General features: G+C 43.1%; 1 long non-coding RNA gene across 1 annotated transcript; it reads right to left on the bottom strand.

The window, feature by feature from the left end:
- Nucleotides 1-790: 790 nt before the first annotated feature.
- On the bottom strand, nt 791-5611 carry LOC311422195. The gene is made up of 3 exons (XR_014685217.1): nt 5506-5611; nt 1931-2061; nt 791-1832 (listed from the first exon to the last, which is right to left on the bottom strand). It is a non-coding gene; the product is annotated as an uncharacterized lncRNA (long non-coding RNA).
- Between the last annotated feature and the right edge of the window lie 8854 nt (nt 5612-14465).

Genomic DNA, 14465 nt, shown 5'->3' with positions numbered 1-14465 from the left:
CATGTAAGGAAATTTTAGCAGAATGGGAATTGCCACATATTTGGCAATGACAGGAGATGTTTTCTTTTGTGGTCATCATTGTGTGAATGTCCCTGTGGTGTCTTTTTTCTAAATGTTTGGTCCCAGAGTCTTCAAACACTAAAGATGCAGTCTCTTTCTGTGCTTACTGAATATGATCTCCAGCCAGTTCTGTTTTAAAACAGTCTCTACTCCCTTTCCTGCCTCTCCAGATCTACTAATGCATCACTGCTCTGATCAGTCATGCATGGCAATTTAACATCCAGTTTTCCACCAAGCTAAAAGTTTGCTGGGATGTCTTCATGGTTAGCAGTACTTCTGCTGTCCTTAATAAAACATTTCTGCTCTCTTTTTTCTATGTCTTAGCTGAGCTCTGTGGAAGGGCTCTGCTCCATGTCCACAGTGGCTTTGCCGCCTCCTGCTGAACTTTAGGCATGTCCCTGAGCCCGAGGAACAGATTTTGTGTTTATCATGTGCTATTCCTCGGCTTCTCCTTGACAAACACAGCCGTCTTGTCAAAAAGCTGGTGAAAATTGTAGTATAAAAAATTTGAAATCCCACATGTAGCACGTAAAAGGCTGAAACTTTGGCAATACTGATTCAAGAAAGGTAGTGAAATGTTTGAGTAAAAACCTCATATCAAGGAATGAAAGGAGTCCAGTGCAGGTGGGAAATAGAGGATGGGTAAATCATTCTTTAATGATTTGTGTATCCCTTTTCTGCTCGGGCTTCAGCTTTTGTAAGGCTGTCTTTTGAATCATCAGTGAAATAGTTGATACAGCCCAGGTGAGATGTCAGCTGCTTTAGCTTCAGGTGAGAAGAGTTCCTGGAATTATCCAGACTGACTCTTTTTGCAATCCTAACCCTTGGTCCTTGTTATTATTTATCCAGTGCAGCAAGCTGTAAACAATTAGGATAGTAAATGCTTTCAGTGGAGACGTGGCCAGTGGATATCATCAGTAATTGTAGGACAAATGCTTCAAAAGGGGCGAAATAGCAAAATGAGGGGTTAATGTGCTGTAGGTCAATTTTTTTTTTTCCAGTTCAACCCAAACTGCCAGTGGATCCGGTTCCAAAGCTTGGTTAAGTTCCTGCACAACCCCTGATTAAACAGGAAAAACCTGTGAATTGTTGGCTTTGAATCCTGGACTAGGGACAGGGTGCACTTGAGTAACATGCATGCTTCAGTGTTTCATTTAAATTTGTAAAGCCTTAGAGGAAAGGGAAAAAAATCTAGGTCTTTCTATAAGAGGGGGGAAAAAGATCTAATCTGTTTACACCCTGCATTCCTTGCGTTCCTTTGATAGTCTGCTACTATAAAAGCCCTCAGTCCCACCTACAGCATGAGCTTAATGGAGCTGTAGCAAAGCTAAATCTCTCTGAAGGCAGACCTGACATAATGTACCTGGAAGTCCTTGCTTATTTGGACCCCAGAGCATCTGAGCTGGGTGTAGTTAGTGCTCTGAACAGATCCTGGCTTTCCTTCGGAGGAGGAGACGTGCATTGCACCCACCTTATTTCAAAAAGGCTCCTTTTCCTGGTAACAACCGAAGTGTCCTGGTATGGGAATGCCCTTTTTGGAATATGAAATGCACTTTTCTTTTTTTTTTTTTCCCTCCTCCCCTGTGTTTGAACGTGATGACTCAAACTTGGTGCAAATCCAAGGCAAATAAAAGGTGCAGGCGGCTGCAGTCGGTTAACTCCCGAGCTGCTGGGAACAGAGATCACGAAGCAGACCCAAGCAGCTTCCCATGGCCTTCTCCTCCCAGCCCCCTTCAGGATATGGTGCTCTGGGCATTTCCCTGGTTGTGATGCTAAAAGAGTAGGTGGGAAATGAAGATTTTTTTGGTTAGTAAATCACTCCCTTTGCTGCAATTCATCGTAGCAGTGGGGTTAACAGCACCTGGCTTACCAAGGTTTACTTTCCCATGTACAGGTACAGAGTGGGGCCAGGTGCTCGGTTACTTTTGCTCTCACAGTGCCGTTGTGTAGGGCCATCGGAATCCACCAGCCGTGGTATGCTGACAGGAGAGGGGTCAGGACCTGTAAAGCATGGAGTAATTTACTGGATCAGGAAGCCACGGAGTCCTTGGGGTGAAGATTCTGCCCAAAAGGGGGTGCTTGGCATGCTTTGGACCAGTTGGGGCAGCAACGTTGAATTTCCCCAGCTGCAGTGGGTGCTGGAGCACTGCTCCCTGAGGTGGATTAGCTTCTTCCCCTCTTGGACCCAAAGGCACTAACAGCAAAATAAGGCTGTTCTCCAGGAGGGAAAGAGAACCCCAAGTCCTTAATATCAATGACATAAGTGCAGAGCTAAACGTCTCCAAGGGGTATAGCATAGCCCCAACTTTCAGATTCTGCAACATTTAACTCCTTGCTTTAAAAGTTTTTTCATTTATTACATTTGGCCAGTCTTGAACTCGTGGGGCAAAGAGAGATTAACTTTTCCCTTCAATTCCAGTCCTTTCATTGAATGTGTTTTATCTTCCTGTGAACATACTACTCTAGCTTTGCTTTGAGAAGTCATTGAAGAAATCAGTGGTTCTAATGATGAGCATTGGAAATAAGGGCGCGCTTTGCATAACTAAACAGTAATATCCTGTCAGGTGTCCCTGAGACAAAGACAGTGTGTGGAAAAATTGCCAACAGAATATCAACAGCTTCCATCAGAACTAATCTAGGCTCGGTGATCAGCATTTCATAACCAAAATGGGATTTGAATAGTATAGCCTTGACTTGAATCACAGCTTCCTGCCTTGATTTACTGTTGTTTTAGTTTTTATTTGCAAATTAAGTTGTAAACAGCAATATTTGTTTAAATATTTCTGGAAAATAGCCTGAACGTAGTGGCACAAATCTTCAGGGTGCTCCAAACAAACAAAAGCAGCACAATTTGAATTCTCTGTGGCTCAATCTTACATCAATTACAAGTCACACATCTTTCTTCCTGTTACCTTTCCCTTTCTTCCTGCTATCCCCCTTAAAAATAAAGACAGCATGCAGACTTGCATGGTCTGGCGTAGAGACTTTTGCTCTTTTTGTGCAAATCCTCACCAAAATCAAGTTTGCCCCAGCATTGTTTGCAGCCCTACCAGAGCAGGGGGAGGACCACTGACTGACTGACTTTTGCAACAGTTTTCTTGTCTTCTGCTTCAGGAAGAAACTGAGCAAATCATGTTGAACTATTACTGCAAGCAGAAGAATCAATCTCTGTTTCTATCTTGGTTTCCACAATCTGGGAATTGGTTGTTCTGGAGGGCTGTGCAGCTTTCCACAGAAGCGAGTGCAGAAGCAATTTGCTTTTGGAAGCTCTTCAGCAAGCTCTGGGAGCGGGTCAATCCTACAGACAAGCATTTTAAGAAGTCCTTTGCGCACCACTAGCTCAGGAAGCACTTAGGAAGCACCTTGTCTATGGGACCAAGCTTTGCACACAGGGCTGCTGAGTGGAGGAGCTGCCCCAGAGGTGCAGGTGGGATGCTTTAGACCACCAGGACCACCGCTGGCTTCCTGCAGCCTGGTGGGTGCTGCAGGAGAATACGGTGCCTGGCATTGGGGCATGGCAATAAGCTGCGTGTTAATGAGTTATAGAGGCTCTCAGGGTGATGCAACCAGCCCTGCATGACTCTGTTTCAGGAAATCTGGTTTTGGGTAGCCCTGAATAAGGGGATGCTCCCCAGAGCTCTTCATGTGCTCAGACCTCTCAAACTCATTGCGTGTTATTGGGGGACTTCCTTTTTTTTTTTTTTTTTTGCCAGGGATCTACATTTTTTTTGGTGATTCACAATATTGTCACCTGATACTTCCTCCTGTGGCTGAGGGCTTGCTGTTAACTGCCCATCCCTCCCACCATTTTAATTAGCCCCCCGCCTTTTCCACCCTGCGAGGACTCAATGCCCCAACAGAGCACAAGAGCAGCAAATTAAGGCAGTGTTGAGGCTGACAGGGCCCCTTTCTGGTGGCAGCATCCCCATTGGATATAGTCATCTGTAAAAATGGAAACAGAGTAGGAAAAATCAAGCATTATACAAAGGTAAAAGCAAAGTGTACGTTCTTGAAGCAGGTAAAAGCATTTATTTTCAGTATGAACATTTAGAAGGACTTTTCTACCAAGCTAGCTCTGCACAGAGAATTAGATAATGTACAAAACAAAACCCCAGCCCTTAAATACCGCCTAACTTTTTTACAGCATTTTTTTTCGTTTCATCATTTGCATCCCTTGGCTTCCATTTGTCATTTGTTTTGCTGCTTCTGTTTCCCCCAAGGTACCTCATCTCTAAGGAATGAAATGTTTTGAGCCAATGCCTGGAGGCCCCGTGTTAATTTGTTTTATGGCCCTTTTCTCCAAGCTCTTCCCTCCTATTTTCTGCGAGCAGAAATTCCTTTTTCATCTGGAGTAGCCATTTGAATCAGCAAGTTGAAAACATCACCATCAATCAAGTTCATGTTCCAGTCTAATTTTCAAGTGTCCAGGTGATTTAGAAACTAGATTTCTATTTGTAGAAGTGATCAAAGCCCATATGCCAAATTTGAAGGCATTTCAGTGTTTACATCCATTTATTTGAAGGAGAGCTCAGTTCCTAAACATGTGCCATAATGATTTTATGCCTTAGGGCAGCCATCCTCAAAGGTATGTAGCTTTCTAGCATCTACTGAAATCATAGATGCTATAAGAAAAGAATTTAGGTGTTCCAAGGTACATTTTTCAATATTATGGTCTGAATTTAGAGACTGAGACTTTTTTTAATCCTAAAATCTACAGCTAAAGGACAAGTATTAGTGCAGACAGAAAGTCTGCATATCTTTCTCTGCTTTCAGTCCTTCTCCTCCAGCTTTTCTTGTTTGGGAAGGATTCAGATCTTGGGGTACATGGAGAAATACCATTTCCTAAGCTCTTATTTCAGGCATTAGCTTGTATGGGCTTGTCTTTTCTGCTTGGGGCATGTGGACTCTGACAATCCAAGTCAACATCTGACCTCCAGTCCTTCCAGAAATATATATATATAAAATTGTCTTCTGCCATTCCTAGCGGACAAGGACGGCTCTATGGATCTAATGCAATGAGCCTCTTGGAACAGTTTCCTGCACAGCTTCCTTATGGCTTGTTGAGAGATGTTTTCTGCCTTCCAGTTACAGATTTAATTAAGGGACAAGTTCATCTTGGTACAAATGGCTCAGCTGAATGATTTTCTTACAGTACACAGCACGGATTTTGGCTATAGTGCAACACGGGAACAAATCAAAGTCGATTGCTGTTGCAATACACTGATTTCTTATGCTGCAGCAAACATCTCTTCCCCTCGCTAGTGGGAGCGTAATGAAGGTCCAAATGAGGCTAGCATATTCAAAGCAATTCAAGGCCACTGGAGAAGCAGCTATTCCGAAATTACAGTAAGTTAAATGATGTGGATTCCAATGACTTCACACCATCTGACCTCAGACCGCTGTGATAAGGAAAGTCTTAAATAATGCTAAAACAGGCTTACGTACGTGGTGATGGCAGCTGCACTGAAGGCAGGAGAGGGAGCTCTGTTGGAACACCATTTTATGTATCATGTGCTGATATCTTTCTGCAGCTTTTATCTGAGAAGTGTAGTAGGATATTTAGTCATGTGCTTGCTTCCTCTTCCCCACAAATGTTAGTGCCAGGTGGGAGTCCAGCTGCAGGAGAGTGGCAGCTACATGCCAATCTTAGTTGTTTTTAGCAGAAGCCCTGTCTCTTATATTCAAAGACAAACAACTTTCTCATCTCGTGTTATATTCCTGCTGCCTGTCCTTCTCAGAAGACTCAAATCAGCTCTGCCATGGGGCAGATGGAAGTCCCAGCCTGCATTTGTTTTTAACAAACTTAGGTGTTAAACTGTTTACTGTGCTGCTTCTCCAGAGCAAAAGAAACAGCATCACCTATAGGCAGACATCAGCTGAAGAGGCTGAGGGCCACCATAGGGAACATGCCAAGCTGCTGACCTGGCTGTCTTGGCTACAGTCGCATCAAGTTTGAATATTTGATCCATTAAAAAAAGATAGTGAATTCAACCGCGGTGAGCCATAATCAGTCATGCCTCAAATGATTAATAGAATAAAGTACTCTCCTGCAGCTCTGAGCTGCAGATTAGCTCATCTGTCATTTGAAGCTTCATTTTGTTTTTGTCAATAAGCTTTGGGTTAGAAGGAGGGGGTTTTGAACCTAGCAAAACCATTCTATGTGGTATAAATAAGTCTTTAGCCCTTCCAGCAGAATGCAAATAAAGGGAAGAATAAATTGTTTTAAGGACTAATTTTCATTTTTCTTAAGCACTTAAAAAAAAAAAAAAAAAAAAAAAAAGTGGTGTGACGTTGGGATAACAGATTTCTTTAAAGAAGCATACACCAGATTTTTCAATGGATGCACAATTTTAAGAATAAGGAACATGAGAACACGTTTTGTCTTCTAAAAAAAATAATACACTGAAACTGTGTTAAGGGGATTGTTTTCCTCTTCTAGTGAAAACTATTAGCAATTCTTTAAAAAGACAGCATAATGAGTTATGCTTTATTGATCCTTCTTCCTTTTGTTTCTTCTAAGATGACAAAGAATCAGGTGAGGCAGTGAAAGAGAAAATTATGTATTCCATGCTGTTTTAATAATCTTGTAGCATGACCCTTAAGGAAAGGATTGCTTTCCAAATAAAAGATAATAATCCCAGTGCATTACAAATGAAACAGCCAGAGAAAGATGCGGTCCCCTTGGCGACCCCATTTACAGCTTCTGTTGCAGTGGGAATTCTGCATGCTGCACAACATTGAATTGCGTGTGGGTTTTTTTCGTGGCATGATGCTGTAAGCAGCAAAAGAATTGTGGGGTAGTAAGTGGCACAATGAGTGATAGCTCTTGGCAAATTCATTCAACAGCAGCATTATTTCTCATTTATACGTTGCCATCAGCTAACAGAGCAAAATACAGCAAGCAAAATGTGCCTTACAAATGATAGATTCTTTTTTTGAAAGGGTCAAGTCCACTGCTGCAATAAGCTCTTGGAAGCAGTAAGGGAAAATGATCAGAAGACCACAGGTTCAGCGATGAAAAGGACAGAAGGACCTTGAGAGGCCACCTAGCCCCTTCCCCTGTCCTGAATGGGATGAACTCAAATCGCCACCCCAGCAGACTGTTGATGCCATTAACACCTTTCCCTGCCAGGCATTTTGCACGATCCTTTATGACCAGTGGAATCGAGGCATTTCCAGAGCAGGTGAGGTGTGAGGAATGCACAAAGGAACCTTGTACATCATCTGTAAGGCCACTCCAGGTGTCGTGGAGGCCACTGGTCCCGAGGAATTCCAGGGAAAAGAAAAATAAAATCTTAAGACCAACACCTGGGGTTTTGTTCATGTTGGCATTGGATCTTTCTGTTGGATTTTCCCTACATCTTACTACAATTTTTTAAGATGCACAATGATTAATTTTGAGAAAGCCAGTTTAAAATTTCCTTGGCTTTGTCAAACAGCTTGTCAAAGCTAGCAAAAGCTTAATAACGCACTAGTCACATTTTCCATTTGATAGCTGGTAATTAACAATTATCAAGGCCAAGCCATCTCAGATTAAGCAATGAAGAGGCCATAAAGAGAGCTCTAGTTTCAGTCATTAACACTCTAGCTAATTTACAAGTGAGAGAGCACTATTCCAGGTAATCCTAATCTGATACACAGACAGGAGGAGTGTTTGTAAGCACCGTTCACATCAGTGTTAAGCAAATCAACGAATAAAACCACTGTCATCCAGGGATTAAATACTGCAAGCAAGAACAGACATATATCCCAGACTTTTGAGGTTTTGAGCTTCAAGAAACTTGACGGAGTGGTGGAAGAACATTACCTATGGATTTTTTTTTCTTCCCTTAAATCTTTCTGTGCCCTCAAAATGTGGCAATTTTCATTCTAGACTGCTCTTTATCTCCGAGTCCAATTAAGACACTTCCTCAGAGATCTTTGCACTACAGACAGCAGGGTATAACTAGGTATATCAGCAGGAAAATCAGAATCTTTCCTTTGGGTTTGGCCTACTTATGCAAACGTGCATCTGCTGAGGTTTTGCACAGAAGCGTTACTCAGTGGGCGGTTGCCTGTTTCCACCAAAGCAGACTACTTTGGGCTACGCTAAATCTGAAAGTTGTCCATCAGCACCCGTGCCAGGGAAGGCTTATCTCCGAACTTGTGGGCTGGAGGTGACTTCACGTCAATTCTGCGCTAAATCCCAAATGCTTGATTAGCAGGCACTTTGGGGTGGGGCTTTCCCCTGTATTTAGGTGTCACGTAGCGTAAGATCATCTGATTCTGTAATGTGGAGATCCTTGAATACTGGTTGGCTATATATTTATATATATATACACGTATATATATAGGAAAATAAACAACTAATAAGAAATCTTGACCACAACCGCTGATTATATTTAATTTTTATGGCTAAGTTTCATTGGATCTACTTACTGTGCTGATGTATTCATATCAGCTCTTAAGATATGAAGAGACATGTTCACATTTAGCCTGGGCCCAGAGCATTTAGGCTAAGTGTCCTGTGTTTGTAATGCTTGGTCTGCTTTGACACTGGCCTCATGCCAGAGCAGATGTGAAGTATGGTGACCTAAGTACGGTGACCTAAGACAAAGAGACGTTCGTAGTAATCTCCAGCATTGTTTGGAGGAACTTTTTGTCACCTGCTGTGTCCAAATTGCAATGGCTAAGATTGTTATCCGTAATCGGTGCTGTGCTTTTCCACGTCTGCTTGAGATAGGTGCTCAGCATGGGGTGGAAGAGAGGGAGGTGGGTGGGTAATGCTAGCAGGAGGAGGTCTATGTAAACCAAGCTGCCAAAAAAAAAAAAAAAAAAAAAAAAAAAGTAAGGAGATGCTTGAATCATCCTGAAAATGCAGGATTAAAATTGTAGCATGGAAAGTCATGGGGAAATGGGAAACTCAGTTTCCTACACCAATGCCCCATCAGGCCAATGAGGGCTATGTCAGTGCATCCGGGTTTAAAGCTGGAAGTAGTTATGTTGGAAATCGTAAAATAGGTGAGGAAAACTGACTGATTTTGTCCACCTGGGTGGCAAAAAGTTGGTTTTGCTTATAGTCTTCGTTCTTTTTATTGCAATACTTTTCATCATAATGCTCCTCTACTTCTTGAATGCAAGTAGTTCTCTCTTGGTGCTCAGCTTTAAAATCTCCGCCTTCGCTTAGCTCAGTAGCTCCTGCCGTTAACAATCGGTTTTCTGCTAGCAGCAAGATGGGAGGAGGAGCAGCACGGGCATGGAGCTAAGCGAGGCCACGCCAAGTTTCTCTAGGTACGGCCACGTTTGGCAGTGACTCACCCGGGAGCTTCCTGGCCGCCAACACCCTTCCTGCTCGCTCTAGGGGTGACTCAACGCGCCCAGCGGCGCGGCTGGGAACGGCGCTCCCGTGCCCTTTCCATAGGGGTACCTCGAAGGGTGCCAAGAGGGAAAAAAGGCATGTCCTAACTGGCTGCTTCCCCATGCGTGAGGCAGCTTTTACATAGAGGTTGCTTTGTGTGGCGTTGGAAAGGAAAGCAGGAAATTCAGAGTTAAGGGCTGCACTTGATCTATAGGTCCTAAATACCTGCTGGATGGCACCAAAACATTGCCATTCCCGCTAGGTCCAGTGAAAGTCTCTCCTATTAGCACAGCATAGGTTGTCTTGTGTGGTTCGTTAGGCGATCCTGAGCAGTCAAAGGCAGGGATGGGAAGTATTTTTTCCCCTCTCACTTCCCTTGGGTTCACACAGAACAGGCTCAGTGGCGCAGGGTCTGTCTGGACTTGCAGAGGGCAAACCTCACCTCAACCACTTCAAGTCTGTCTGTCTGACAGATACGGTGTAATTTAAGGGCAGGAGCACCTGACCTTTCGTCCAGAGGAGTCGTTTCCTGCAGGAAAAATAGCAGTTTTAAGGCAAGCCTTTTTCATCCCAAGTAAACCTGAATTATGATGTTGTAAGGACATAACAGCTGGGCACCATGGATGTCACCAAATTAAAGAAGAAACACAGGAAATGAACAGAATAAGTTTTTTCTAGAAATTTTTCTAGAAATACATCAATGTTGGATATTATTTTATTTTTTAATTTTGTAGAACTGAATTGAAATGTCCCTCAGACTACTGGCCCCAAATTCTTGGTATCAGGAAATCAAATGAAGCATTTTTAGAAATCACTGGCCTTAACCATGCAGTTTTAAACCACAAAATCAGGATATAAACCTTTTTCCCTTCAGTTAGCTGCCTTGGCTTTTCTCCCTTATATTTTTTTCCTGTTCAGTCTTCTGTCAGATGTTTCAGGCTTTAATTTCCCCACACCTTTAGAAGACTAGAAGCTTACAATGTTTGCTATAAGCATACTTCTGTGGCATTTGCTCATGCTGCCTGCTTTACCAACTTGGCAACTAATGAAAATGTAGATTAAGAACTATGTATCTTCACCTGGCCTGTGGACTGATTGATCCTATTCTACGTGCCTGAATTTATTAATTTCTTTTTTCCTGTCTGGGGAGTTTTTAGAGTTTCAGTACTATTGCAGTATTAATAATAGTGTGTTTTGGTGACCATTGCTATCCCTGGTTGTATGCCTGCTCTCATCTTATCAAGACAGAAGGGAAAATGCACTCAATGGGTGCACTTGTATTCTGGGAAATATGATAATGCTTATAAGAAATGACAAAAACTATTAACCTTAAATACTCCGCTTTTGTGAACAGACCTTTCATTACGTGTGGAAATAAAAAGTTGCCCTGAACAGTGAGACTACTGGCATAGTTTATTTAATTGATACTTGCATGGGCTGAACTCTAAGTACAGAGTAAAAGCCTACAGGCTATGAAACACCAGCTTCAACCAGAGGCTGATGTTTGCACATGTTTGTGCTCTGGCGGTGGTTTGGGTGTAATGTGTGAACGAAATGGCAGGAAACAAAGACGGTCGTGAATCAAGTCCTCTTGCAAGCAAGGGCAGGACTGACCATGAAGGGTTTGGGAGCAGTTTTGGTGAGTGGTTCACAAGAAAGAAAACATTCATGAAATTAATCCCTTCCTTTTTTTTTTTTTTCCCCTTCAGGAAATGGTAATCTAAACACTTGGGTTCAGAGGGTTTTGCATCTCTGTGTTCTGGCTTGCTCCCTGTGGAGTACCTATGGGATCACTAGATAATGGGGAGTTTCCAAGCAGCGCTTGCTATCTCTCTGTTTGCTATCAGCTGACTTTGGTTGCTCTTACAATGAAAGATTTTCCCCAAAAAAAACTTTTCAGGATGGAAACACCCTGTCCACTGCTGTGCTTAGTGGTATCAGAATATTAAAGACAAGGCAACGAGTCTAGCTGCTTCTGAAAGCTTGATGGGGTTCCGTAGCTACACCAGGTAGCAAAGCTGGTCCCATATAGTTGTGTGCCTGCTGCAGCTTGTCAGGAAAATAAGAAGCTGCATCAATAACCCTGGCTTCTCAAGCGGTTCTCATAAGAAAAGCTCACCCCTGAGCAAGCAGCACCATAAGGAAGGTTGTTTGTACCTCAATCAATGAGACTCAAAATAAGGTGGAAGTGGTAATTATTTGACATGTGGAAAAAAAAGATGCGTTATGACTGATTGCTTCAGTTCTGCTGTTTTATTGACCTGTGCAGCTAGTGTCCAGAACATCCTGTTTCAACATGCTGGCATCACTTGGGGTTACACCACTGCCTACTTTTTCCCTATATTCTTTCTGTTGTTTTTACACGAGAGTGCTGATGACTTAAGAAACACTTTATTTACCTCTTTTATTGGCAAAAGCTGCTGTGATATATGTTTGCGTGGGGCAGGCTGTGAATTTAATGGTCGCCCCATCTGCTTGCTTTAAAAGAAAGAAAAAAAAAAAAAAAAAGATTAAACCCCATCTGACAGCTAATGTAAGGCTCAGCCCTTCTCCCCTCCTCCTCTCCCTCCCCAGTAATCACGTTATTCACTGGGATGGAAAAAAGAGTTGGTGTTAATTTCCTCCATTCCCACACCTTGCAACCCAGCACAAGTCGCTGCCGTTTCTTGTCCTTCAGAGACCAATTATTGCAGGTGAAGTCAGGCACGGGAGCAATGTTGCTAGGAGTGGGAAATGGGGACTGGGGCTTTATGCAACTTTTTGAGCCCAGCAAGATGCAGAAATCTGGCTGGGTCACGGGAAGCCTTGTAGAATGGAAACGTGGGCACAATTTGAAAATGGCACATATGGTGGCCACTGGGAAACATCCTGAGTCAGGTCTCAGGTATGGGATTTCCATCCTGAGTCTGGTTTCATCTGTATCGTGTCCCATAGATGTAAATTTGGACGGACTGTGAGGGGTGATGTCTAGATGGGGCGCTGAGATGCCCTCTGTGTTCTATAGTATGGTTTTGAGGAGGGATGTTGCGAAGGAGTTGTGCAGCACCAAGGTCCTCTGTGCTTTATTCCTGTGGGCGTTCAGTATTCTTTCATGTCCGTAATGTGAAACCTGTCCGAATCCAACCTGTCATTGGAGTTAGACATAATAAAAGGTGTGCTTAAATACATGCATCACCCTCAGTGTGTTTAGACTTCAGCTGGCACAAGAAGACGTGCTTAAGCAGTGATGGAGTGGCTTGTATTCTCCTTTTCATGCCTCTGCCCTTTCTGTCCCCTCTGACTTAAAGAGAAAAATGAGCTATGTGCGGTTTAAAAATGTCCAAAAAAGCAAAAACAGCTACCATGGAGAAAGAGATACAGGATGTCACTGTATCTTTCCTGCTTCTTTATTTGTCTGGTTTTGTCTCTCTTCTCTCAGCTTAGATTGTGTGGGCACAGCTCCCACCGTCTGTAAACACATTTTGGATTTTGTTCGTGTGTCTGTAACACAACTTCTTCCTTGAGAAACAGCCCCCTTTGCAGCTTTGTTCCTGTAATTACAGTGCAGCACAGGATAGACTGGGAGAGAAGAGCCATAATTAGGATTTTTTCAAAAAAACATTTCCTGTGCTGACTACTGATCTCCTGCCAGTCCTGCACTGCTGTCTCTTGAATAGTACCTGCCTCCTTTCTGAATGCAATGCCACTGATGAGGCCAGCTGTCACAAAGGCACAGTTTGCCTCCTTTTTGCTTTGTGGAAAGCTTCTTTTTTTTTCTTTTTTTCTTTTTTTCCCCTGCCCCTTTCCCCGACGGTGTTGTCAAATGAAGCTCACTGTAAAATGACAGTGCTCCGTGCTGCTGTAACATTTTTCATCTCAAGCTTTCGTGTTCCCTGCAAACAATCAGTATGAACTAGCTAGATTTTAATTTTTATTCATTTTATGGGTGGGCAGACTCATTTTTCTTAGATTTAAATTAGGGCTATGGATAATTTTGTCACTTTTTTTTTTTTTTTCTTTAGCTGTAGCTTTGGAAACTTTTGATGCATTTCTTTTTCTAAATAGCTACCGCTTGGAGGAGGTTGGTGTAGAGAAATGTGATGTTTAGATCTTTTGGAGTGTCCCAGTGCTAAAGAGTTGTGGCAGCACAACCTGCCCGGAGATACTCCTTCCAGAAGGGATTTTCCGTGTTGGCAGACAGACAATCATTCTAGTTCCTGCAGCAATTTCCACGACAGTGCAGAAGGCTTCCAGTGGAGTCTAGAACCAAGGCTACTATGTAGGTCTAACGACAGCTCCTCTTCTACATAGCCCCGTTGCAGATTCCTGGAATGACAAGTCCAAGTCACAACAAGAAAAGTAGGTCAGGTTTTCCTAAAGTGCAATGACTTTGGGGCAAGCTGACATTTGAGGTTTATAGAACTGATACACCATTTCCCTTACAATAATAAATTGTTTTAATGGGAAAGAAAAATCAGCACTGGTCTCTTGTTGCACAACTTTTGCTAAGCGCATCTCTAGTACTGAACATGCAATTTGTAAAATTAACTAGACCTCCAGCTTGTTGGAGCTTCATTTTAGATTCTTATTGCTCTTATTAACCTAACATAAAAAATAGTCCTTGTCATTACTTTAATACACACTTTGGGTCTAATCATACATAGACTGGCAGGTCAGGCAGCCCCTATTTCTCCATGGCTCCTTGTACCAAGTGTTTGATTTTTCTCAGACCAGATTTTTTTTTTCTTTTTCCCCAGGAAGATACCAACCAAGAAACTGGTATTGCCCATTGCTTTCCAGGAAGACCAGACGGATTTGGGCTCTCCATCCGGACAAATCCCCGAGCTATCAGGAGGAGAGGTGCGTGGGGAGCAGCCGGGAGCACAGCGCGCCCAGCTCCGTGTGCCTCCCACCGGCAGCTCTTGCCTGCCCAGGCATGCATGGAGCACGCCGTGCTGCCTGATAGCGTATAAATCCACCAGGTGTGTGCTCGGGACAACATTTCTGGTATCCCGGGTGCTTTTTGGCTACGCCAGAAGCCGTACCTAAGGAATTACTGCCTAGTCTGGATGGCAAATGTGGTCTTCAG

This window comes from Aythya ferina, assembly GCF_964211825.1.
Source record: "Aythya ferina genome assembly, chromosome: 21".
In the NCBI taxonomy this organism is placed as follows: domain Eukaryota; kingdom Metazoa; phylum Chordata; class Aves; order Anseriformes; family Anatidae; genus Aythya; species Aythya ferina.
The sequence above is the reverse complement of the archived record's forward strand: the minus strand, read 5'-3'. Positions and strand labels throughout refer to the sequence as shown.